At 42.3% G+C, this 24,166-nt stretch overlaps 1 protein-coding gene across 4 annotated transcripts in view; it reads right to left on the reverse strand.

Annotated features, from left to right (window-relative positions):
* PRR16 (proline rich 16) overlaps window positions 1-24,166 on the reverse strand; it is a 171,653-nt gene that overhangs the window by 37,939 nt on the left and 109,548 nt on the right. The window lies entirely within an intron of this gene.

Below are 24,166 nucleotides of genomic sequence, written 5' to 3' on the forward strand. Positions count from 1 at the left end.
TTGTGTTTTCTATCAACTGCTTCACCCAGTAGCTCCTTCATAAAGGCATGCTTCTAAAAATGCTTCATAGAATGAATTATAGAATCATACAATGGCCTGAGTTCAAGAGAACCTCAAAGATCATCGAGTTTCAACCCCCTGCCGTGGGCAGGGTCATCAACCACTAGAACCAAGCTGCCCAGAGCCACATCCAGCCTTGCCTTGAATGCCTCCAGGGATGGGCCATCCACATCTCTGGGCAACCTGTTCCAGTGCCTCACCGCCCTCTGAGTGAAAAACTTCCTCCTAACATCTAAATTAAATTCCCGTCTTAGTTTAAAACCATTCCCCCTTGTCCTATCTATATCAACCCATGTAAACAGTCATTAGCCCTCCTGTTTATACACTTCCTTCAAGTACTGGAAGGCTGCAATGTGGTCTCCCTGGAGCCTTCTCTTCTCCAATTTAAGCAAGCCCAGTTCCCTCAACCTTTCCTCACAGGAGAGGTGCTCCAGCCCTCTGACCATTTTACTGGTCCTCCTCTGGATCCATTCCAAGAGCTCTGCATTTTCCCGTGCTGTGTGCCCCAGGCCTGGATGCAGCACTCCAGATGAGGCTACACAAGAGCTGAGAAGAAGGGTACAATCACCTCCCTCTCCCGGCTGGACACACCTTTTTTAATGCAGCCCAGAATATCGTTGGCCCTCCAGGCTGCAAGCACTCATTGATGACTCATGTCCAGCTCCTTTGCCACCAGGATCCCCAAGTCCTCCTCTGCAGGGCTGCTCTCCAGTTCTTCCACAGTCTGTATGAATACCTGGGATTGCCCCAGCCCTAGTGCAACACCCTGCACTTGGCCTTGTTGAACCTCATTAGTTTCACAAAGGCCCACTTCTCCAGCCTGTCCAGGTCCCTCTGGATGGCTTCCTTTCCCTGCAGTGTATCAACTGCACCGCTCAGTTTGGTGCTGTCCACAAACCTGCTGATGGCGCAGTTGATTCCACTGTCTATGTCACTGATGAAGATGTTGAAGAGCATCAGTCCCAAGACTGACCCTTGGAGGATACCACTTGTGACTGGTGTCCACCCAGACATTGAACTGTTGATCACAGCCTTTGGCTGCAATCAGTCAACCAATTCTTAATCCATCGAACAGTCCATCCTTCAAATCCATACCTCTCCAATTTAGAGAGGGATGTGGTGAGGAATCATGTCAAAAGCTTCACAGAAGTCCAGGTAGATGACATCTGTCACCCTTCCCCTGTCCACTGATGCTGTCACTCCATCACAGAAGTCCTCCAGATTGGTCAGTCAAGATCTGCCCTTGGTGAAGCCATGCTGGCTGTCTCACATCATCTCTTTGCCCCATATGTGCCTCAACATGGTAACCAGGAGGATCTGCTCTGTTATCTTCCCGGGCACAGAGGTGAGGCTCACTGGCCTGTAATTCTCTGGATCACCCTTTCTACCTTTCTTAAAAATGGAAGTAATGTTTCTCTTTTTTTCAGTCACTAGGGATTCAGTCACTAGGGATCCAACAGCCATGATTCTTATTGACATCTGTTTCTAATGCATTTTTTTCAAGCCCTTCTCAAGCTCTCTGTATCATCAGAATAGTGGGCTAGATTCATCCCTGATAAAACTAATACAGCCACTAGCTCTATGAATAGTTTTGGCCTTGTCTATTCAGAGGGTTATTTTCTGTCATTCTGAAAATGACATTTCAATACAATTTTCTCTTAACTGTCATGTTCTACATGATGCATCTGTAGTTCTTCTAAAATTCCTACTTACTCCCAGGACCACCTCTGTGGATTTTAACAAAGGTTGCCTATTCCAAGCTGCGCCTCCTTTATTTGAAGCAATGCTCTTAGGTTATATTAGTCAGAAAAGTTCAGAAGAAAAACTTCCTGGTCATCCACCTCGACTTACAGGAATTATAGACATCCAAACATTAAAAAACAAAATAATCCACAAGACCACTACCAAACCAAAGGAAAAAACACCAAGTAATGAACAAACAAACAAACCAACCTAGGAGCACACACTTCTAGGTGCGGATCTAGAGCAAATGGTGCTCCCAGCCCACTCCTTATGTGTTCAAAATAAAAACAACATATGATAAATACTTGATCATCTCATACACAAAGTAGTGTTCCAGTAGTAAGTGTTGTGAAAAAAACACTTATGAATCACCTATAAAACGAGTCCAAACTGGGATGTCAGGCAGTGATGATCCCATTAGACTACCTTCTAGCTGAACCTGATACTTCTTCAGCCTTTACATGCAATCTGTTCTTCACTTCTACTGCAGACTCCATCTTTCCCTTGCACTGGGATTCCTTCCTTTCATGGCTTCTTGATCTTACTTATTTGCCTCCTCCAGAGTTACGCACTTATCAGCCCTGCAAAGTTATGGCTTGAATTTAACAATGGTCATTTGGCCATCATGACATCTGCTTCTTCCATTTTGTTTCTGTGCTCTAAATTGTCACCAATTTGTGAGACAGTTTGACCCGGTACTGTGACAATTGAGGCAGGGGACCCACGGGCCCACACCCCGGGGAAGGGGGAAAGGGAAAAAGAAGAAGGAAGATGGGCCTAAGAACAAAACAGTGGCAACGATCTGAGTAGGAAGGCTAATTTACTAAATAAGATATCAGAAAGGAAAAGAACACAATATAGTATAATATAATTGGAATTGAGGCAAATGAATCAAATAAAATGAGCAAGAGAGAGTGTCCGATAAACCAAAGACCATATGCTAATGCTGAAGGCAGACGGCTGTAACAAATACCCACTGCTGAGCTCGATCCCGAAGGGAAGAGAGAGTCCCGTGACCGCAGACAGTTTTTATCTTTCCCTCTGGGCGGAAATATGTAAAAATGCAAAGCATCGCACAGTCCTCTGGGGAATGTAGTTCTTCTTCTCTTCTGAGACAGGTACACCCAGAACTGTCGACGGAACTGGAGCATTAACTCTTTAACTCCCAATACACCACATGATGTTATGATGTGGAATATCAATAATACGACAAAAATCATAAAACCATAACATAAATAAAGTTCTGAAGCTTTTGAAAGGGATAGGAAAAATCTTTCTGTTGTCTGATGTGGCACTTTGTTGCAGTGAGGAACCCCTCAACAGCTCTAATGCTTGGGCTCAGACAACTGACGCTTAATAACATCCAATGGGTATTAAAAAGAGTCAACTCATAATAATACAGTAAAGTCTTATGTCTTAGTAAAAGCAAAAAATAACAGCAAAAACTTGAACTTTCTTGCTCTGCACTTTTGTGTATGGATATTCACAGAAAGAAGAGCCTATAAATGTTATTATTTTAAATTCTTAATGCCTGAATCAGTAACAAGCTCTTCTATTCAAGTTGAAATTTTGGCTTTTATAAATGATTTATTGAAGTGGCATTCAAAAATGCTGAGGAAAACAGAGGCATGCTGTAACAGCTAGGGATAAGAAAACACATTTATAATTTCAATTCTGTGCCAAAATACTTGCTTCTGTACATGTTGACTACATCTAATGTAAAATGAATGTGGCACCTGTACTGTTGAGGCTGTCAAAACACTCTCTGACAGTAAGTAAAGATAATGAATACTGAGTAGGCAAAAATTCTTATTTTTTGATAACTCGGGTCACTTTAAACTCTTAGGTTTAGAAAGGTATGAATAAATAATGAGAAGTGACCAAAAAGTTCACCAAAGAGGACGAATAAATTCTTCAGTATTGTATACCACATGAAACAGATTGTTAGAGATAAACAAGTTTCTGCAATAAGTGGCTCAAAACCAAGAAACAAACCTATAAAGTGCTCAGTTCCAGCCTGTGGCACATGAGCTGCTGTGTACTCCCAATAGTTGAGATCCTGTCTTTGTCAGGATCCTGTTGGAAACAGGACAGGAAATATGTTCTTGTCCTCACCCCCTCACACTGTCATTTACCACCAGACTTTGAAATAGCAGTGAGGAAGACAACATTCATTATTAATTCATGCACCTGAATAGTAAGTCTACACTAATTTGGTACAGCAACAATATAATGCTGTATATAAGCTTCATTTCTACTATAGCATCCTTTGCAGTGCTTAACAACAGCATTTGACTGCATCTCAGAATCTCATTTTACTTTGCGTCCACTTGGGATTTCCTCTGTAGATATTAAAATAAAAAAAAAAAAGTAAAAAAATAAAAATAAAAACCAAAAACAAACAAAAAAAATTAAAAAGCTATAAAATAACATTTAAAAAAACAAGTTTGTCCTCAGTTTCTTCCTTCTGAAAGGAAAGAAGCAGCTCTAATTAAAAAAAAAAAAAAACAAAACCCTTTGTTACTGTGCCATAAGTAAGAGTGCATATTTAATTTCATGTCAGAAATAGGTTGAAAGTTTCTGAAGAAAAATATTTCCTTTATACCTTCTGCTTAGTCCTTTAGATGTTAAATAGTATTAATTGAAAAGCATAACTACATGAAATTGTAACATTACTAAACAACCTACTTCATAGGTTCATAAGGTTGGAAAGGACCTACAACATCATCTAGTCCAACCATCCTCCAATAACTATCCCTACCCAACTACTACTAAATCAAATCCCTTAGCACCTCATCTAAACGCTTCTTGAACAGCGCTAGGGATGGTGCCTCAACCACGCCCCTTGGCAGGCCATTCCAGCGCCTGACCACTCTTTCAGAAAAAAAATGTTTCCTCGGGTCTAATCTAAATCTTCCCCAGCACAACTTGTGACCATTCCCTCTCGTCCTGTCATTATTTATCAGGGAGAAGAGGCCCACCCCCTCCTCACCACAACCTCCCTTCAGGAAGTGGTAGAGTTCAATAAGATCTCCTCTAAGCCTCCTCTTCTCCAGACTAAACAATCCCAGCTCCCTCAGCCGCTCCTCATAAGACTTGTGCTCCAGACCCCTCACCAGTTTTGTTGCCCTTCTCTGAACACGCTCCAGGGCCTCAATGTCCTTCTTGTAGTGAGGGGCCCAAAACTGAACACAGTACTCGAGGTGCGGCCGTACCAGAGCTGAGTACAGGAGGATGATCACCTCCTTGCTCCTGCTGGCTACACCATTTCTAATACAGGCCAGGATGCTGTTGGCCTTCTTGGCCACCTGGGCACACTGCCGGCTCATGTTAAGCCGAGCATCAACCAACACCCTCAGGTCCTTTTCCTCTCTACATTCTTCAAGCCATTCTGCCCCAAGCCTATAGCATTGCATGGGGTTATTGTGGCCAAAGTGCAGGACCCAGCACTTGGTCTTATTGAACCTCATCCCATTGAGCTCAGCCCAGCTGTTCAGCCTATCCAAATCCCTCTGAAGGGCCTCCCTACCCTCAGGCAGTTTGACACATCCTCCCAACTTGGTGTCATCTGCAAACTTACTGAGGGTACACTCTATTCCCTCATCTAGGTCATCAATAAAGATATTAAACAAGATGGACTCCAAAACTGACTCTTGGGGGACACCACTCGTAACAGGACGCCAGCTGGACTTAACTCCATTCACCACTACCCTCTGGGCACAGCCCTCCAGCCAGTTCTCCACCCAGAGAAGAGTGAACCTGTGCACACCACGGGCTGCCAGTTTCCTCAGGAGAATACTGTGGGAGACCGTGTTGAAGGCCTTGCTGAGGTCCAGGTAGACTACATCAACAGCCTTTCCCTCATCTACCTGTCTGGTCACCCAGTCATAGAAGGAGATGAGGTTGGACAAGCACGACCTGCCCTTTGTGAACCCGTGCTGGCTGGGTCTGATCCCTTTATTGCCATGGACATGTCGTGTGATTTCCCTCAAGATCATCTGCTCCATATCTTTCCCTGATACCGAGGTCAGGCTGACAGGCCTGTAGTTCCCCGGGTCTTCCTTACGGCCTTTCTTGTAGATGGGAGTCACATCAGCAAGCCTCCAATCTTGTGGGACCTCTCCAGATAACCAGGAATTCTGGTAGATGGCAGAAAGTGGCTCGGCAATCACCTCTGCTAGCTCCCTCAGCACCCTTGGGTGGATCCCATCTGGTCCCATGGACTTGTGGCAGTTCAGATGGAGGAGCAGGTCTCTGACTGTCTCTGCTAGGATTAAAGGGGGTGCATTATGCGCCCCGTCCCAGACTTCCAGGTCAGGGCAAGTACCCTATGGACAACTGCTCTGTCTATTAAAGACAGATGTGAAGAAGGCATTGAGAACTTCAGCCTTTTCCTTATCATCTGTGGTTACATTCCCTGCCTCGTTGAGTAAAGGAGGGAAATTTTCCTTAGTTTTTCTGCTGCTGTTAATATATTTGTAAAAGGGTTTCCTGTTCTCCTTTACAGGAGTAGCCAGTCTAAGTTCAAGCTGGGCTTTAGCATTTCTAATTTTCTGCCTGCAGATCTTGGCCAGTCCTCTGTAGTCACCCCAAGTAACCTCTCCCATCTTCCAGATGACATAGACTCTCTTTTTCTCTCGGAGTCTCAACAAAAGATCCTGGTTCATCCACACTGGTCTTTTTCTCCTCTGGCTCAACTTACGGGACTCCGGGACTGCGTGCTCCTGTGCCTTTAAGATTTCCATCTTGAGGAGCATCCAGGCTTCCTGGACCCCTTTACCCCTCAGGAGCAAGTCCCAAGGGACCCTTGCAACAAGCATCCTGAACAGGTCAAAGTCTGCCCTCCAAAAGTCCAAGGTAGTAGTTTTGCTATTCACCCTCTTGACTTCACCTAGAATAGCAAACTCCACCATTTCATGGTCACTCTGGCCAAGACAATCTCCAACCTTCACATTTCCTACTAGTCCTTCCCTGTTAGTGAAAAGTAGGTCAAGCAAGGCATCTCCCCTGGTAGGCTCTTGCACCAGCTGTGTCAGGAAGCAATCATCCACACATTCTAGAAATCTCAAGGACTGCTTCCTCTGCGCAGTATTATATTTCCAGCATATGTCAGGGAAGTTGAAGTCCCCCATGAGAACGAGTGCTGGCCATCATGCAACATCTACGAGTTGCTTATAGAACACCTCGTCTATTTCTTCATCCTGACTAGGTGGTCTATAACAGACCCCCACCACGATGTCGCTCCTAAAGACCATCCCCTTGATCCTTATCCATAGGGACTCTACTTTATCATTTCCAACCTCAAGCTCTTCAACATCAAAACACTCTTTGATATAGAGAGCTATGCCACCACCCTTTTTTCCCTGTCTATCCCTTCTGAAGAGCTTGTAGCCATCAATCCCAGTATTCCAGTCATGGGAGAGGTCCCACCATGTTTCTGTAATAGCCACAAGGTCATAGTTAGCCTGCCTCACAATGGCTTCAAGCTCTTGTTTATTGCCCATGCTGCGTGCATTGGTGTAGATGCACTTCAGCTGAGATATCTGCCTCACCCAGAGGCAGCACAGCCTCCAGCACAGCCTCCTTAGGCTCTTTACTGGTGAGCCCTGTTTTATCCCCTTCCCCCGTCACAGCTAGTTTAAAGCTCTCTCACTGAGTCCAGCTAGCTCCTGTGCTAGGATTCGTTTCCCCCTTTGGGATAGGTGCATTCTATCAACAGATAACGGGCCAGGAGCCGAGTAAACTGCTCCATGGTCAAAAAACCCAAAGTGTCTATCTCTACACCAACCTCTCAGCCAGTTATTCATCACCTGTGCAATTATCAATTATTTATTATTAATATTAATTATTAATTATTACACCTGTGTAATGTATTAATCACCTGCTGTAAAGGCCTGCTTGATTTCACTCGTAATACATTTGAAAACAGACCCAGTAAGGGTAAGGGCTTGAGGTTAATTTCTCCTTCAGTTCTGATGGAAGTGTGTAAGATTTACCCAAAGAAATCAAAATCAAAATCAAATATCTGGAACCAGAAGTGGTCTGAAAACAGTATTAATCATGGAATCAAGAAGATTTCATTCATGGTTTTTCACTTTGTCTTTTCTAATTACCATTCAGCTTTCATTCCTTGGAACAGACCCAGAAACCTCTATTTTCCTTAGACATGGTGGTATTTAAAGAAGGAAATGTTATGTAATGCAAGAACAGTGAAAACCAGTCCAGCACAGGTTCCACTGTGGTTACTGAGTATGTAACTGTGGAGGTCTAGGAGCACTCAGGGTTCCCTATACATTTCATCAATGCCAAAACTGGGCAAAGGCCAAGTGCAGAGCAGTTCATCTCCTCTGCCTTCCATTCCTGTGCAGCAGTTACACAGTGCCAAATGTTAGGTGCATTCAGAAGAGGACACACTGACATAGCCATGAGACCATCTTTCACAGGAAAGCACAAACCCATAACTCAAATCTCATGGATCAGATTACTTACAATCTTAGTCAGTGGGAACAGATCTACAGTTCATACTCCCTCCAGCCAGTACTGATAATGTATCAGAGTATAAGGCTTCTTTATCTAGTGGGCAATTCCCCACTGAACACAAAACCAGTACAATACCTTCCTACCCATAATACTTTTATTTTGTGTTCCAACAAACTATTAAAAAAAATCTCCACTTTGAATTTCTGGTATTTTAAGGCTTCCACACTGAGATCAAATTCTCTTTGAAAATATGTCATACTAAATGCAGTTGCTGAAAGCTCATGAAGTATTCAATTGAACAAGATTTAAGACTCACGCTGTGTCTGAGAGAGAAATAATTAATCTCCTGCATGTAAGGTTAATGAATGATAGCGATACAAACCTGTTTAAAGAGGTACTACAATATGCAAATTATTTTCTAATACTTCCCCTGCCTCAGCCTGTGCATTCAAACTGTTAAACTGTCACTGAAGCTTGTTATATTGTCATTATTCTTTCCAGAAATCAATGAGTCATTTGTAATTTCTTTACAACTTTAATTATTGTTTCCCCAGTCTTAAAAGAAGAGACTGAAAAATATCTTTGTACAGCTGGAGCCAAGTGTCAGTATAAAGAAGAGGGATAAAATGAACAATGTTGGTAAAATGCATTAACGCTACAAAATTCAGAAGTTGAACCTTCCAAATTTATAAGTTGAGCCTTCAGTTAGTATGAAGTTTTGCTTTTAAGATCTATAACTCAGCTTTACCTTCTTTCTTGTTTAATATGATCTCTGACTCAACAGCGCTGTTCCCTACCAGAAGAAATGGCAAAAAGCTTTAATAGACCTACTCTCAAGTGTGAATGTGATCAGAACTGACCTTGGATTGGGCTAGACTGTAACTACTCAGAACAGCTGCTTTCTGTATTTTGCACTCAGTATTGGTATAACTGGCTTGTAGACCTCTCTGAGAAATTTAAAACTAAATGACAATAAAACCAAGTGTAAACGTATGTGTTTTAAGTTAAAAACAATATTAACTACTGGCATTCAGATGAAGACACTGCATTTGTATTTTTCTAGCAACATCTCATCTCAACCTGCCACTAAGACACAATATCCTCTTCCTCTGACATTTTCATGAAAATGCATGTTATTCAAAATAATCTAATAAAATATTTTTCTAATGAGAATAGTGCTTTGTAGTATTGAAAGAAAATGGTCCTGTAAGATTGTTTCTGCAAAATCCAGTTTCAAATGCCTTTCAAATAGTACAGATCTGATCTCCAAATGGTGTGTTATTACAAGTCTGCAAGCTAGACATACTGTTGAAATATTACTATTGTGTTTAAAAAATCAGCTCACCTCGGGAATAAAAACAATCAGTCTCTAAGATATTCAGGATCGTGATTCAGTTGTTTACACAGATTATAAATGTATATATTAAAAACTATGAATCAGCAGAACTGAAATTCACATATTTATCAGTGGGAGGTATAAGTACTGAAGAGTTTTAGAGAAGTCGTTCATAGAGGGATATATTTTAATTTGTTGGTAACATATTATGACTGAAGCTACAAACATTTCAAGTATGGAAATGAATGCAACATCGGTGATCTGTGATAGCCTTTGATATCAACATTTAATTAAAGGAATCACTAGGTCTGTGTTTAATTTAATATAGATATAATCTCAATGCCCAAAAGGAAAGGAAAAAACAGTATCTTTCTCCAGTTTCCCATTCCTGTCCATGCATCATACCCTACTCTGCACTGCCAGTCTTGTGAAAAAACACTTCTCACACATCTTTTGCCTCCTATATGCTTCACTGCCTCATCACAAAAATGGCTGTGGTTGATTCATTGTAGGGACTGGCACAAAAATGAGCAGAGAAGACAGGTTCGGACTGTTCTTAAGAAACAGCGCTGGGTCAAACACATAAACCAGATCAGCACAGGGAATTGAGGAGCATCTGTCTATGTTCACATCCACAGGCTGATTTCAAGCCTGATTCCTATGCAGCTAAAAAGCACTCTGGCTGCCAAAAGGATTTGTTACTGCAGTTGATGCAGATCTTACACAGGTATCTGAATGATGATTGGTTCTGAAATTACCATTTTAAAGGTAGAGGGCATGTCAATAAAAGGCATCCAACTCCTTCACTTCAAATCACTGCACAAGTAGAAGCAATTCATTAATACTCTGCACTGAGTTCTGCATGTAATATTCAAAATTTCCCATTGCCACTTGCATGCTAAACTGCATTCTTTTCACCTCTGTTGTCAACTAAAAGATTGCATTGCAGTAAACATCAAAAAATTATATTTTTATCTCTTAAAATGAAATATGTATCTGATTTTTAAAGGCTAACAGGGAGTGTTAGAGTAAATTATGTTACTCTCTTTCTCACCAATGTAGACCTTCAAAGCACTTTCACCTGACATGGCGTGACCGCAAATAGCAGAAGTCAAATTTTAACATACAAACTTTGTTGTGTGAATTAACTATGTTTCTAGGTGAGTTGCTCCACAGCTACATGCTTCACTCTAAAGAATGCATTATCTGATCTGTTAATTTGGACAGCTTGATTTTTTGTATTGTATTAATAGGTTCTTTGCTGTTGGAAACCTTATTTTCATTAAGTTAATGAGTGAGACACTTTCTAATACCTTAATCTAATATCAAAAGCATTTTAACAGCTAGGAACACTATAAGAACACAAAATCACTAATTTGGCATTTTCTCATGATTATTTTTTTTTTTCAGAACATCATCTACAAGGACATTTTCCAGTAACAGCCTCATTATATCTTGGCCCTCTCAGACACTGCGTTTACTGCTCAGCTTGCTCATAGGTTCATAGGTACATTAGGTTAGAAAGGACCTACAAGATCATCTAGTCCAACCATCCTCCCATCACTATCCCTACCCAACTACTAAATCAAATCCTTTAGCACCTCATCTAAACGCTTCTTGAACAGCGCTAGGGATGGTGCCTCAACCACCTCCCTAGGCAGGCCATTCCAGTGCCTGACCACTCTTTCAGAGAAAAAATGTTGCCTCAGGTCTAATCTAAATCTTCCTCGGTGCAACTTGTGGCCATTCCTTCTCGTCCTGTCATTATTTATCAGGGAGAAGAGGCTCACCCCCTCCTCACCACAACCCCCCTTCAGGAGGTGGTAGAGTGCAATAAGGTCTCCTCTGAGCCTCCTCTTTTCCAGACTAAACAATCCCAGCTCCCTCAGCCGCTCCTCATAAGACTTGTGCTCCAGACCCCTCACCAGTTTTGTTGCCCTTCTCTGAACACGCTCCAGGGCCTCAATGTCCTTCTTGTAGTGAGGGGCCCAAAACTGAACACAGTACTCGAGGTGCGGCCGTACCAGGGCTGAGTACAGGGGGATGATCACCTCCCTGCTCCTGCTGGCTACACTACTTCTAATAATGCTGTTGGCCTTCTTGGCCACCTGGGCACACTGCCGGCTCATGTTAAGCCAAGCATCAACCAACACCCCCGGGTCCTTTCCTCTCTACATTCTTCAAGCCATTCTGCCCCAAGCCTATAGCATTGCATGGGGTTATTGTGGCCAAAGTGCAGGACCCAGCACTTGGTCTTATTGAACCTCATCCCATTTTGCTCAGCCCAGCTGTTCAGACTATCCAAATCCCTCTGAAGGGCCTCCCTACCCTCAGGCAGTTTGACACATCCTCCCAACTTGGTGTCATCTGCAAACTTACTGAGGGTACACTCAATTCCCTCATCTAGGTCATCAATAAAGATATTAAACAAAACCCCAAAACTGACCCTTGGAGGACACCACTCGTAACAGGACGCCAGCTGGACTTAACTCCATTCACCACTACCCTCTGGGCACGGCCCTCCAGCCAGTTCTCCACCCAGAGAAGAGTGAACCTGTGCACACCACGGGCTGCCAGTTTCCTCAGGAGAATACTGTGGGAGACCGTGTCGAAGGCCTTGCTGAAGTCCAGGTAGACTACTAGATCAGCAGCCTTTCCCTCATCTACCTGTCTGGTCACCCAGTCATAGAAGGAGATGAGGTTGGACAAGCACGACCTGCCCTTTGTGAACCCGTGCTGGCTGGGTCTGATCCCTTTATTGCCGTGCATGTATCATGTGATCTCCCTCAAGATCATCTGCTCCATATCTTTCCCTGATACCGAGGTCAGGCTGACAGGCCTGTAGTTCCCCGGGTCTTCCTTACGGCCTTTCTTGTAGATGGGAGTCACATCGGCAAGCCTCCAGTCTTGTGGGACCTCTCCAGATAACCAGGAATTCTGATAGATGGCAGAAAGTGGCTCAGCAATCACCTCTGCCAGCTCCCTCAGCACCCTTGGGTGGATGCCACCTGGCCCCATTGACTTGTGGCAGTTCAGATGGAGGAGTAGATCTCTGACTGTCTCTGCTAGGATTAAAGGGGGTGCATTATGCGCCCCGTCCCGGACTTCCAGGTCAGGGCAAGTACCCTATGGACAACTGCTCTGTCTATTAAAGACAGATGTGAAGAAGGCATTGAGAACTTCAGCCTTTTCCTTATCATCTGTGGTTACATTCCCTGCCTCATCATGTAAAGGAGAGAAATTTTCCTTAGTTTTTCTCTTGCTGTTAATATATTTGTAAAAGGGTTTCCTGTTCTCCTTTACTGCAGTAGCCAGTCTAAGTTCAAGCTGGGCTTTAGCATTTCTAAGCATACCTTCTAAATACTTCTAAATACTAAGATTTATAATCTTAAATTCTAAATTCTAAATACTAAGATGTATAATAATACTTCTAATACTTCTAAATACTAAAACATACCTTCTAAATTTAGTAATATTGATCAGCAGTAGATTAAGATAAAATAGGTCAACATTATCCTCTTGCTAGTATGCTTTTTTTGAGAAAAAAAGATGAAAGAAGATAATGAAAGGTATAGAAGCCAAACTTTCAGATTACCTAAACGCTTTATTGTGCTCTTAGAATTAAACTCAAGGCTGAGCAAACTGAAGGGTTGGTGTCTTCTGTAGTAAACTCAGACACTGCTCTCTTATTATGAAGATATGCAGACCCATCAGAATATGCAAAGGATACTGAGATATAATGTCCCTTAAAAATCTGATTTAGCATTAAGTGTAGCACTGTTGCAACTCTCAGATTCATAGATTCATTGATGCATTAGGTTAGAAAGGACCTACAACATCATTTAGTCTAACCATCTTCTTATCACCATCCCTACCCACTAAGCTACTAAATCAAATCCCTTAGCACCTCATCTAAACGCTTCTTGAACAGCGCTAGGGATGGTGCCTCAACCACCTCCCTAGGCAGGCCATTCCAGTGCCTGACCACTCTTTCAGAGAAAAAAAATTTTCCTCAAATCTAATCTGAATCTTCCCTGGTGCAACTTGTGGCCATTCCCTCTTGTCCTGTCATTATTTATCAGGGAGAAGAGACTAACCCCCTCCTCACCACAACCCCCCTTCAGAAAGTGGTAGAGTACAATAAGGTCTCCTCTGAGCCTCCTTTTCTCCAGACTAAACAATCCCAAAGATCTCAGAAAAAGATCTCAAAATCTCAGAACATAGTCAGATGAGTAAGAAGTTTGCCACTGCTTACCAGTGCTCCTACTAGGTACTGTGTCATACTTACATTAATGCTGTACCTTAAGGGCAGGTCCTAAAGATATGAAAAATTAAATATTTTTTTACAGTCCTCTTTTCCATTCTTTCAAAAGACAGGATTTAAACCACCCAACCACATCTGTCATTTATTTGCTATGTATTATTAAATTTCATGTTTTCCATGAATTTGTTACTGAGTTCTAAATTCATTCTGCAGCTAATTCTAACTACAGCTAATTGTTAAAAGTTCCATTACAGGCCACTTCAATGTTTGTCTTGCTTCTCTACATTCAACCCTAGCACAGGAACAGAATTTTAATAAGGAAACCTCCCTCACTGCTCAGCTCTATCCTGAAAAGTGAAGTGACTTCTAATCCTTTATTTAGACCATAATATAGATAGAGATAACCATTTCAAACACTTCCTTTTCTGGGTAATATAGTATAAGTATCATCAGATTTACTTACGAACATTTAAGAAAAATGCTGTACTTTTAAACTTCTGGAAAAAAAAAGAACAAACTTTCACATAGAGGTCAGCAGTGCCATTTACAGCTTCCAAAGAACAGCCTGGCCCTGTTATTTCATAGTCTACTTGCACTTTACTCAATGTTCCCACTGCACTAAACTCAAGGACATGCATGTTTCTCTCTTAGATAAATATACATAGATAGACAGGTAGGTAGGTAGGTAGATCCTGTTTCTTATAGATACTGAAAGGCCCACAAGGATTTAGATATCTTTAAAATAAATAAATAAATAAACATTACAAGTAAAGAATGTAAAGCAAAATCATTTTTTTCTGATTATTTCCTGATATTGATTCAGCTGGACTGGTTTAACAGCACAGTATGAGGAACCTGGTTCACACTGACATAAATAAACTTGGAAGCTGTGACCAGTTCATCTCCTTCATACATCTCATCACTACAAACTGATGTACTGCAAATGAGAAACAAGGATATTTACTGCAATAGCAATTACTAATAAGTAGTATATATGTGCCTCTTCATATGACTTTTTATACAATATTTTGGAAGTCCTCTTCTGTATTTTTCTTGTAAGAGTAAAGAGCTGCTACTGTGGGAATCGGTGAGGTATTTCCTAACAGATATTCGCAAATTTCGCATTTACAAAGGTGGATGCCACTATGGACTGTTTTTTTGTTTGTTTGTTTGTTTTTTCATTAAGCAGAAGGAAACTGGAACATACTTACAGTGTATGTACAGTGTTTTTATACAGTACCAGAAGATCCTGTGACTTTTTTTTTTTTCTTCAGAGGTAATGAGCAAAGAAAACAATAATAGAAGTAAACATCCATTAGTTCTTAGTGACTGCTGAATCGAATGTTTTGACTCACGTGGATTGGAGGCCCAAAAACAACTGTACAAATCAGAACCATGTAGTCACATTGAAACTCTGATTCCAAGTGATAACAATCATACATTACAATTTTTGTACACAACAGTAACTCTTTGGTGACAGAAGACAATGTACTTTGGTGCTTCAATATATTGTATTTGAAAAAAATCGCACAAAAATAAAAAACTTGAAAGTGACAGATTCATAAAGAAGATATTATCATTTTTCTCATGTGAATTGATTCAGGAAGGAGACTGACATGCGTTAATATCTTTCACTTAACAACACTGAACTGGAAGGGGAATAAACACTTCTATGAAAAGTTCTGCCACTGTCTGAATTTTTCTTTCTTATAATTAAAATGATTATTACTTGAAATTCAATCTTGAATAACTCCACTTAAAAACAAACACTGGGATTGGTGCAATCATTCGCATGCAAACACAGCTGAAAAATGCACTTAAACATCTTTTCTTTTTTTCATAATTTGCATTTTATTTTTCCTTCATATGTTAATTGCTTTTCTCTTTTTATCACATGCAAGATTGCAAAAGAGGTCAGCCACAAACTCAGGCAAACAGCATCAAGGGATAGATCTGAGATCAGAAAACTCTTATAAAAATATAATTCCATATTATGAACATAATTTACAGCCAACTGTGAAACAGACTGTGCTTTGTTCCTTTGAGACTCTTAGCACATAAATATTTCAGGATAACAGAAAAAAGAAAAAAATCTATCCCTCAGCAAAGGAGAACAGCCAGCAATTTCTGGAACCCCTGCACCATCAGATCTGCTTTTTATCCTTCCCCAGTGAGGCAGCAGAAGTGTTTCTTTGAAGCACTGTTGTTGAGTGTGTACTGGGTGCAGTTCATAACACTGAATTTCTTAGTGAATCAGACCTAATGTCTCTGCACACCTTTCCCATTATAAAAAATACATATAATTTTCACACCACAAAAGATGCATAGTTATGGAATAACAAAAAGTGGCCCTGACAAAAATGGAAGGTTCTCTCTGATCTTGGCCATACCTGCATCTGAGACTCTCACATTGTTTTTAAAACCTGTCAGCAAACTGCTTATCTCAGCAATAAGAAAACTGCCTCAAAATTCCCAAAGATTTAGCATTTAAGAGTCCAGCAGGAGCAGGGAAGTGATTGCCCCTCTGTATTTGGCACTGGTGAGGCTGCATCCAAGTACTATGTTCTGGTTTGTGCCCTTCTCTTCAAGAGCTGGAGGGTCTGGAGCATGTCCAAAGAAGGGCAATGAAGCTGTGAGGGGACTGGAAAAGAGGAAAAGTCTGGAAAAGGGGAAGCTCAGGGGAAATGGTACTGCTCCTCATAACCCCTGAAAGACGGCTGCGACAGGGTAGAGGTCAGCCTCTTCTCTTGGATAACAGCAACAGGATGAAAAGGAACAGCCTCAAGCTGGACCAGGTGTGGCTCAAGTTGGATATTAGGAAAAATTTCTTCTCAGAATGAGTATCAAACTTGGGCACTGGAACAGAAAGTTCCCTTAGAAGTGGTGGGGTCACTGCCCTTGGAGGTTTTGCAAGAAATATTGAGATGTAGCACTGAGGGACATAGCTTAGTGGGCATGATAGTGATAGGCTGGAGGTTGCACTTGATCTTAGAGATCTCTTCCAACCATAATGATTCTATGATTAAAGCACAAAGCATGCTAGCAAAGCCACTGCTCCAGCTGATAACAACACTGGGATAACACAGCCCAAATGACATCTGTGTGCGTGCCACAACTTCTTCATGACAGGCCCCACTGCACTGGGACTGCCACTCATGAACAACTGTGGAAGCACAAAGGGACCTCCAAACCGGCAGGGGCTGATGCATTCAGCAGGATATTTGGCTGTTTACCCCAGCAGCTTCTGCATCAGATAACAAGTGTGCTAGCCACATGTTGAATCCCTTAAGATCGGGAATGTCAGCAACTTGCGCAACCTCCCCAGAGCCCCCTCAAATGGACTGGCACAGGTACTTTGTAAAACTGAAACTGGGGGACAACCTTGCTTTCCCCATCTGGGCTTCTCTCCACCACAAAACAGGCAGCAAAATAAAATTTCTGCTATCTGTTCCTGTTAAAACAAACTAAACAGAAATACATTACTGTGCAACCACTACTCAGATACAAGGCTGAATTGAAGCCTATGTGCAGTGCAATGCTCTGCAACACCCTGTGCCAGCAATGGCAGCACTTCCACAGTGACTGTCAGGCTGTGTTGTGACGTGCCACACACTGCCCTAAAAAAATACTGAGTGGTTACATGGGAGATGCCCAGCATTTTTATGAGCTGGTGTTCCAAAACTGAGCTTACCACAGCTGACCATGAGTGTGTGCTCAACTGCATGCCTTTGTGCTTGTCTCACATACCCAATCTTACCTCATTCTAAGCCTGATGCTTTAATTATTACTGATAGTATGAAATGTAGAAACACAGCTCCAAACTATTTCATTGTTTTACCAGTGGTTAAGTATTTTCCATACACTCCCTGACAAAGTGTGGAACACAAAACTGACAAAAGCTGAGAATGAGAAATGAAACCTCTGAAAAAATACGTACCCGATATTCATGCCAACTTTGAGAGTACATCAGCAAAGAGAGGCAGCAATCACAGCATGACTGTATCTCCTCATGTAAAATTACTGTTTGTGATTTCACTGAAATAAAAGCCATCATTAGAACATGGTAACAAGGAGATCTAAGGAGGTCCACAGGCCATACACAACTCCCTCTGGTAACTAAAGAATTCATACTCTTCTCTGCTTGCTTCAAAGCCAATAATCAAGTCATGGGAAGGAAGTAAGAGGAGCTGTACTCTCTTCTACCTACTGCACACAACATTTCAAATAAAGCACAGATTTTATCATCAGAAAAGGTGAAGTCTTGGAGTCTTTTCTTATTTCTGAGGACGATGGACAACAATCCACAACTCTGTGATGAAGGAGGTGACAACTCCAGAAGACAGAGAAGACCGAAGAATTTATAAAGCAATTAAAAGATCAGCAATCTTTTGAAGTCTTACCTGAGAGCCTTAAAGTGGATGTGACTTAACTCTATGGTCATGGTGCTCCCTTCTTACTAAGCATCCCTATTTTATCTGCTTGTTAATAAATGCTATTATTACAAAACAAGTCATTTACACTACTTTTTTTTTCCATCTCCCTAAGTTTATCACCTAATTACATTGATAGAAAACACTTACTATTTGCCTCAGAGATGTCTAGATTTTAGACAATTCCAAGTTCACAGGGGAATCAAAGCTGAGCAACACTTTGAAATGCTGGTAAATACTGCATTAAAGTTCTGAATAGTGTTACTTGACTTTCAGTTCTTCAGTATATGAAACATAAATTTCAGTACAGAAATATAAGCTACTAATATCAGTGTAAAACATTAAATATCATCCCAAAGATATTGCCTTTAAGTTTCTAGGGCACATCACTACTGTCTGGCTCTGGTAAGCTTATCGTGTTTTCCTCATGAGTGAAACATGATATGTTACAGGAGTTTAAAAATTGTTCACAGAGATTATGTTCCTAATTTAAGTGCAAAAACCACTTCCAGTTGAAGTATTGCATCATTTCTTAACCTATTTTAATCAGAGTTTTCCAGACAGTGCTGCAAAAGTTTAATGTTGATGCCCATCCTTTATAAGTTTACCCTCTTTAACCTGAATTTCACACTGCCACGTTAATGTGATTAAATTATTCTACTGATAAAAATACCTCACAGTAGGACACAGGCCAGAGAGGTTCTCATTAGAACAGAAGAACAATGGTAGCACAATGAACAGAAAACAGGCAACATGTTGGTTCATTAAAGAAAGATTGGATTAGCATTAGCAAAAATTACATTAAAAAACCCTCACATATTGAAAAGCTTTTTTTTTTTCCTTTTTTTTTTTTTCCTGGCCAAAAGCAGCATTGCATTTGAAAAGCTGTATACTTTGTTTAGCGTTGTATTTTTTTATCCATTAAAATGCACAAATAATGGCAGTATTTGTAAAAGGGTACTAAGGTGACTTGGAGAAATAGAGAAAAAAAAAGGGACAAGATGAGAGATGTAATATGCAGGAGCCCAAAACTGAATTTGGAATAACTCAGTTTAACTGGCAGAATACAAAACCCAGTGCTGAAAGCACAGCCGTGTCCTCGTGATCAACTGCTTTGAAATCGGCACAGCCGGAGCTGCAGTGGCTAATTGAGGTACAGGGCGGTTTTTCGGGAGGTTCTAGTCTCTCAGGAACCGAGTGAGACCAGCCAGTCCCTGAGGCTGTTCTCACAAGAGGCTAACGAGGCGTTAACGAGGCATAGGCGTTGCCAGGGTTTCAGCGACCTCGCCCTCACCCGTCAGAATAGGGCTCAGGGAGGGCACTACCCACAGTTTGTTTGTTTGTGGTTTTTATATATATATATATATATATATATATATATATATATATCTTTAAATTATTATTATTATTATTTATTTATTACAATTCATACCTATATATATATATTATAAGCTATTATTTATTTATTTACTTTCAATTTTCATTTATTTGTTTTTATTCTTTTTGTGCCATGGTCTCTACTAGACAGAGGGCTTGCCTTAAAAAGGCTGTGGCGACCCAGACAGAAGGTCTGCCTAGAAGCGTGGCTACACAGGTCTCTGGTTGCAAGGAGTGCCAGAGCCTGCTACTACTAGATGAGGGTGCTAAGCAGTTCTCCTGTGCAAGGTGTGAGCAGGTGGAAGATCTGCTTAGCATGGTGGTTGAACTGAAAGAGGAGGTTGAGAGACTGAGGGCCATCAGGGACTGTGAGCGGGAGATTGACTGGTGGAGTAGCTCCCTAGAGCGCCAGAGAGAAAGGCGCCGGGGAGAACCCCCGCAATTGGTGGTGGACTCCCTGACCTGTTTCCGTGGGGCAGAGGGGGAATATCTGAGGGATAGGGAGGGCTGGCCGAGAGTCCCTGCTCGGTACCGTGGGCAATCTCCGCCTCTGCCTCCCCAGTGTCCCCAGATAGCCCTAAGCAATAGATTTGCAGCATTGGATGTTAAAGAAGTGATAAGGGGTGAAGTGCAGGAAGATTCCCGCAGGAGGTCACCAATGGCAAGGCAGTCACCTCCGTGCATTGAGACTGCTGCTACTAAGAAAGAAAGGAAGGTGATCGTAGTGGGCGGCTCCCTTCTAAAGGGAACTGAGGGCCCCATTTGCAGACCAGATCCAAACCGCAGGGAAGTGTGCTGTCTCCCTGGGGCTCGGATCAGGGACATAGCTAGAAGACTCCCGGATTTGATACGCCCCACCGACTACTACCCGTTACTCGTAGTTCAGGCTGACTGCAATGAAATATCTCAGAGAAGTCTGCAAACTATGAAAAGAGATTTCAGGGGTTTAGGGTGATTAGTTCAAGGGGTGGGAGCACAAGTGGTGTTTGCTTCCATACCTTCTGGGGGCGGTGAAGGACACAGAATGGGCTAGGAAAACACAGGTGATGAATAATTGGCTGAGAGGTTGGTGTAGAGATAGACACTTTGGGTTTTTTGACCATGGGGCAATTTACTCGGCTCCTGGCCTGTTATCTGTTGATGGGACGCACCTATCCCAAAGGGGGAAACGAATCCTAGCACAGGAGCTAGCTGGACTCATTGAGAGAGCTTTAAACTAGCTGTGACGGGGGAAGGGGATAAAACAGGGCTCTCCAGTAAAGAGCCTAAGGAGGCTGTGCTGGAGAAAGGGGTGAGGCAGATATCTCAGCTGAAGTGCATCTACACCAATGCATGCAGCATGGGCAATAAACAAGAAGAGCTTGAAGCCATTGTGAGGCAGGCTAACTATGACCTTGTGGCTATTACAGAAACATGGTGGGACCTCTCCCATGACTGGAATACTGGGATTGATGGCTACAAGCTCTTCAGAAGGGATAGACAGGGAAAAAAGGGTGGTGGCATAGCTCTCTATATCAAAGAGTGTTTTGATGTTGAAGAGCTTGAGGTTGGAAATGATAAAGTAGAGTCCCTATGGATAAGGATCAGGGGGATAGTCTTTAGGAGTGACATCGTGGTGGGGGTCTGTTATAGACCGCCTAGTCAGGATGAAGAAATAGATGAGGTGTTCTATAAGCAACTCGTAGATGTTGCATGATGGCCAGCACTCGTTCTCATCGGGGACTTCAACTTCCCTGACATATGCTGGAAATATAATACTGTGCAGAGGAAGCAGTCCTTGAGATTTCTAGAATGTGTGGATGATTGCTTCCTGACACAGCTGGTGCAAGAGCCTACCAGGGGAGATGCCTTGCTTGACCTACTTTTCACTAACAGGGAAGGACTAGTAGGAAATGTGAAGGTTGGAGATTGTCTTGGCCAGAGTGACCATGAAATGGCGGAGTTTGCTATTCTGGGTGACGTCAAGAGGGTGAATAGCAAAACTGCTACCTTGGACTTCTGGAGGGCAGACTTTGAGCTGTTCAGGATGCTTGTTGCAAGGGTCCCTTGGGACTTGCTCCTGAGGGGTAAAGGGGTCCAGGAAGCCTGGATGCTCCTCAAGATGGAAATCTTAAAGGCACAGGAGCAGGCTGTCCCAGGGTCCCGTAAGTTGAGCCGGAGGAGAAAAAGACCAGTGTGGATGAACCGGGAACTTTTGTTGAGACTCTGAGAGGAAAAGAGAGTCTATGTCCTCTGGTAGATGGGAGAGGTTACTTGGGGTGACTACAGAGGACTGGCCAAGATCTGCAGGCAGAAAATTAGAAATGCTAAAGCCCAGCTTGAACTTAGACTGGCTACTGCTGTAAAGAAGAACAGGAAACCCTTTTACAAATATATTAACAGCAGGAGAAAAACTAAGGAAAATTTCTCTCCTTTACTCAACGAGGCAGGGAATGTAACCACAGATGATAAGGAAAAGGCTGAAGTTCTCAATGCCTTCTTCACATCTGTCTTTAATAAACAGAACAGTTGTCCATAGGGTACTTGCCCTGACCTGGAAGTACGGGACGGGGCGCATAATGCGCCCCCTGTGATCCAAGCAGAGACGTCAGAGATCTACTCCTCCATCTGAACTGCCACAAGTCCATGGGACCAGATGGGATCCACCCAAGGGTGCTGAGGGAGCTAGCAGAGGTGATTGCTGAGCCACTTTCTGCCATCTATCAGCATTCCTGGTTATCTGGAGAGGTCCCACAAGACTGGAGGCTTGCCGATGTGACTCCCATCTTCAAGAAAGGCCGTAAGGAAGACCCGGGGAACTACAGGCCTGTCAGCCTGACCTCGGTATCAGGGAAAGTTATGGAGCAGATGATCTTGAGGGAAATCACACGACACGTGCATGGCAATAAAGGGATCAGACCCAGCCAGCACGGGTTCACCAGGGGCAGGTCGTGCTTGTCCAATCTCATCTCCTTCTATGACTGGGTGACCAGACAGGTAGATGAGGGAAAGGCTGCTGATCTAGTAGTCTACCTGGACTTCAACAAGGCCTTCGATACGGTCTCCCACAGTATTCTCCTGAGGAAACTGGCAGCCCGTGGTGTGCACAGGTTCACTCTTCTCTGGGTGGAGAACTGGCTGGAGGGCCGTGCCCAGAGGGTAGTGGTGAATGGAGTTAAGTCCAGCTGGCGTCCTGTTACGAGTGGTGTCCCCCAAGGGTCAGTTTTGGGGCCCATCTTGTTTAATATCTTTATTGATGACCTAGATGAGGGAATGGAGTGTACCCTCAGTAAGTTTGCAGATGACACCAAGTTGGGAGGATGTGTCAAACTGCCTGACGGTAGGGAGGCCCTTCAGGGGGATTTGGATAGGCTGAACAGCTGGGCTGTTCAGAGATTAGAGACTCAGAGATTAGTCTACGCTGTGAAACACTGAGACAAGTGAGGTAGGACATGCAGCATATTGTTTCTCCTATAACTGTTTTGTTATTTTACTATATTTAATTTGAGAAAATATTTTATATTTAGATGAGGTGCTAAAGGACTTAATTTAGTAGTTGGGTAGAGATAGTGATAGGAGGATGGTTGGACTAGATGATCTTATAGGTCCTTTCCAACCTTATGAACTTATGAACTTATATTAAATATGGTATGCTTTACTGGAATTATCCAATAAGATCTTCCAGGAGGTAGTTATTTTAAGAAAGAAAAAGGTGTTAAAGGATGATCCTCATGGAACTGATGAATTCATCACAACAGCCAAAGTTATCCTTTTAGAATAGCAACCATAGCTATGCAATAGATCAGTTCCCACACTGTTTTGAAGACTTTAAATATAATATTCCATTGTGACAGGGAAGGGATAAGCTGAATCCATGCTGCAGAAACTTCATCCAGGCAGCACAAGTCTCATGCATACACAGAACTGGCTGCTGCTTTCTCCTGCCTGGGCTCCACTTGGCAACAGCTGCCAAGACAGAATGTTGTCAAACAATGCAATATGTGAAGTGCATCATGAAAGGCATGTGGAGAGCGCTTGGGGAATTCATGACTAAGCACCTGAGATGACATCCATGTCCTGCCACTTCTATACAATATAACTTGCAGCATCAGACCCTAGATGAGTATCTGCATGACATATAGTCCTTGCTCACTGTAGAAGTTTTCAAGAGGCTTCAATCTGTTATCATTTTTATTATGCTTATTCCTACTTTTTTTTGCCTCAAATACTGTAAAAGTACTACCATGTGTATACAGGGAAACTGTATGCATGGCTTGATGAAGGGCTTTTAGTTTAAATTCTTACTACTGCATTCAAACAGAAATTTAAATTAAGAAAACTGTTTTCTTTTGTAAGATCCTAGAGAAGTCAACCTGGATCAAGCCATAGAGTATGTTTTATAATTCAACAGAAAAAAAAAGCATGGTGCTTTTATATAGCATCTGCTGTTGGGCCATTTGTGGGCTTAATTAGGCACAATTTTGTACATAACAGATT

The sequence above is a fragment of the Cyrtonyx montezumae genome, unplaced genomic scaffold (genome assembly GCF_038088225.1).
Source record: "Cyrtonyx montezumae isolate F1298 unplaced genomic scaffold, pur_monq_1.0 scaffold_30, whole genome shotgun sequence".
Classification (NCBI taxonomy): domain Eukaryota; kingdom Metazoa; phylum Chordata; class Aves; order Galliformes; family Odontophoridae; genus Cyrtonyx; species Cyrtonyx montezumae.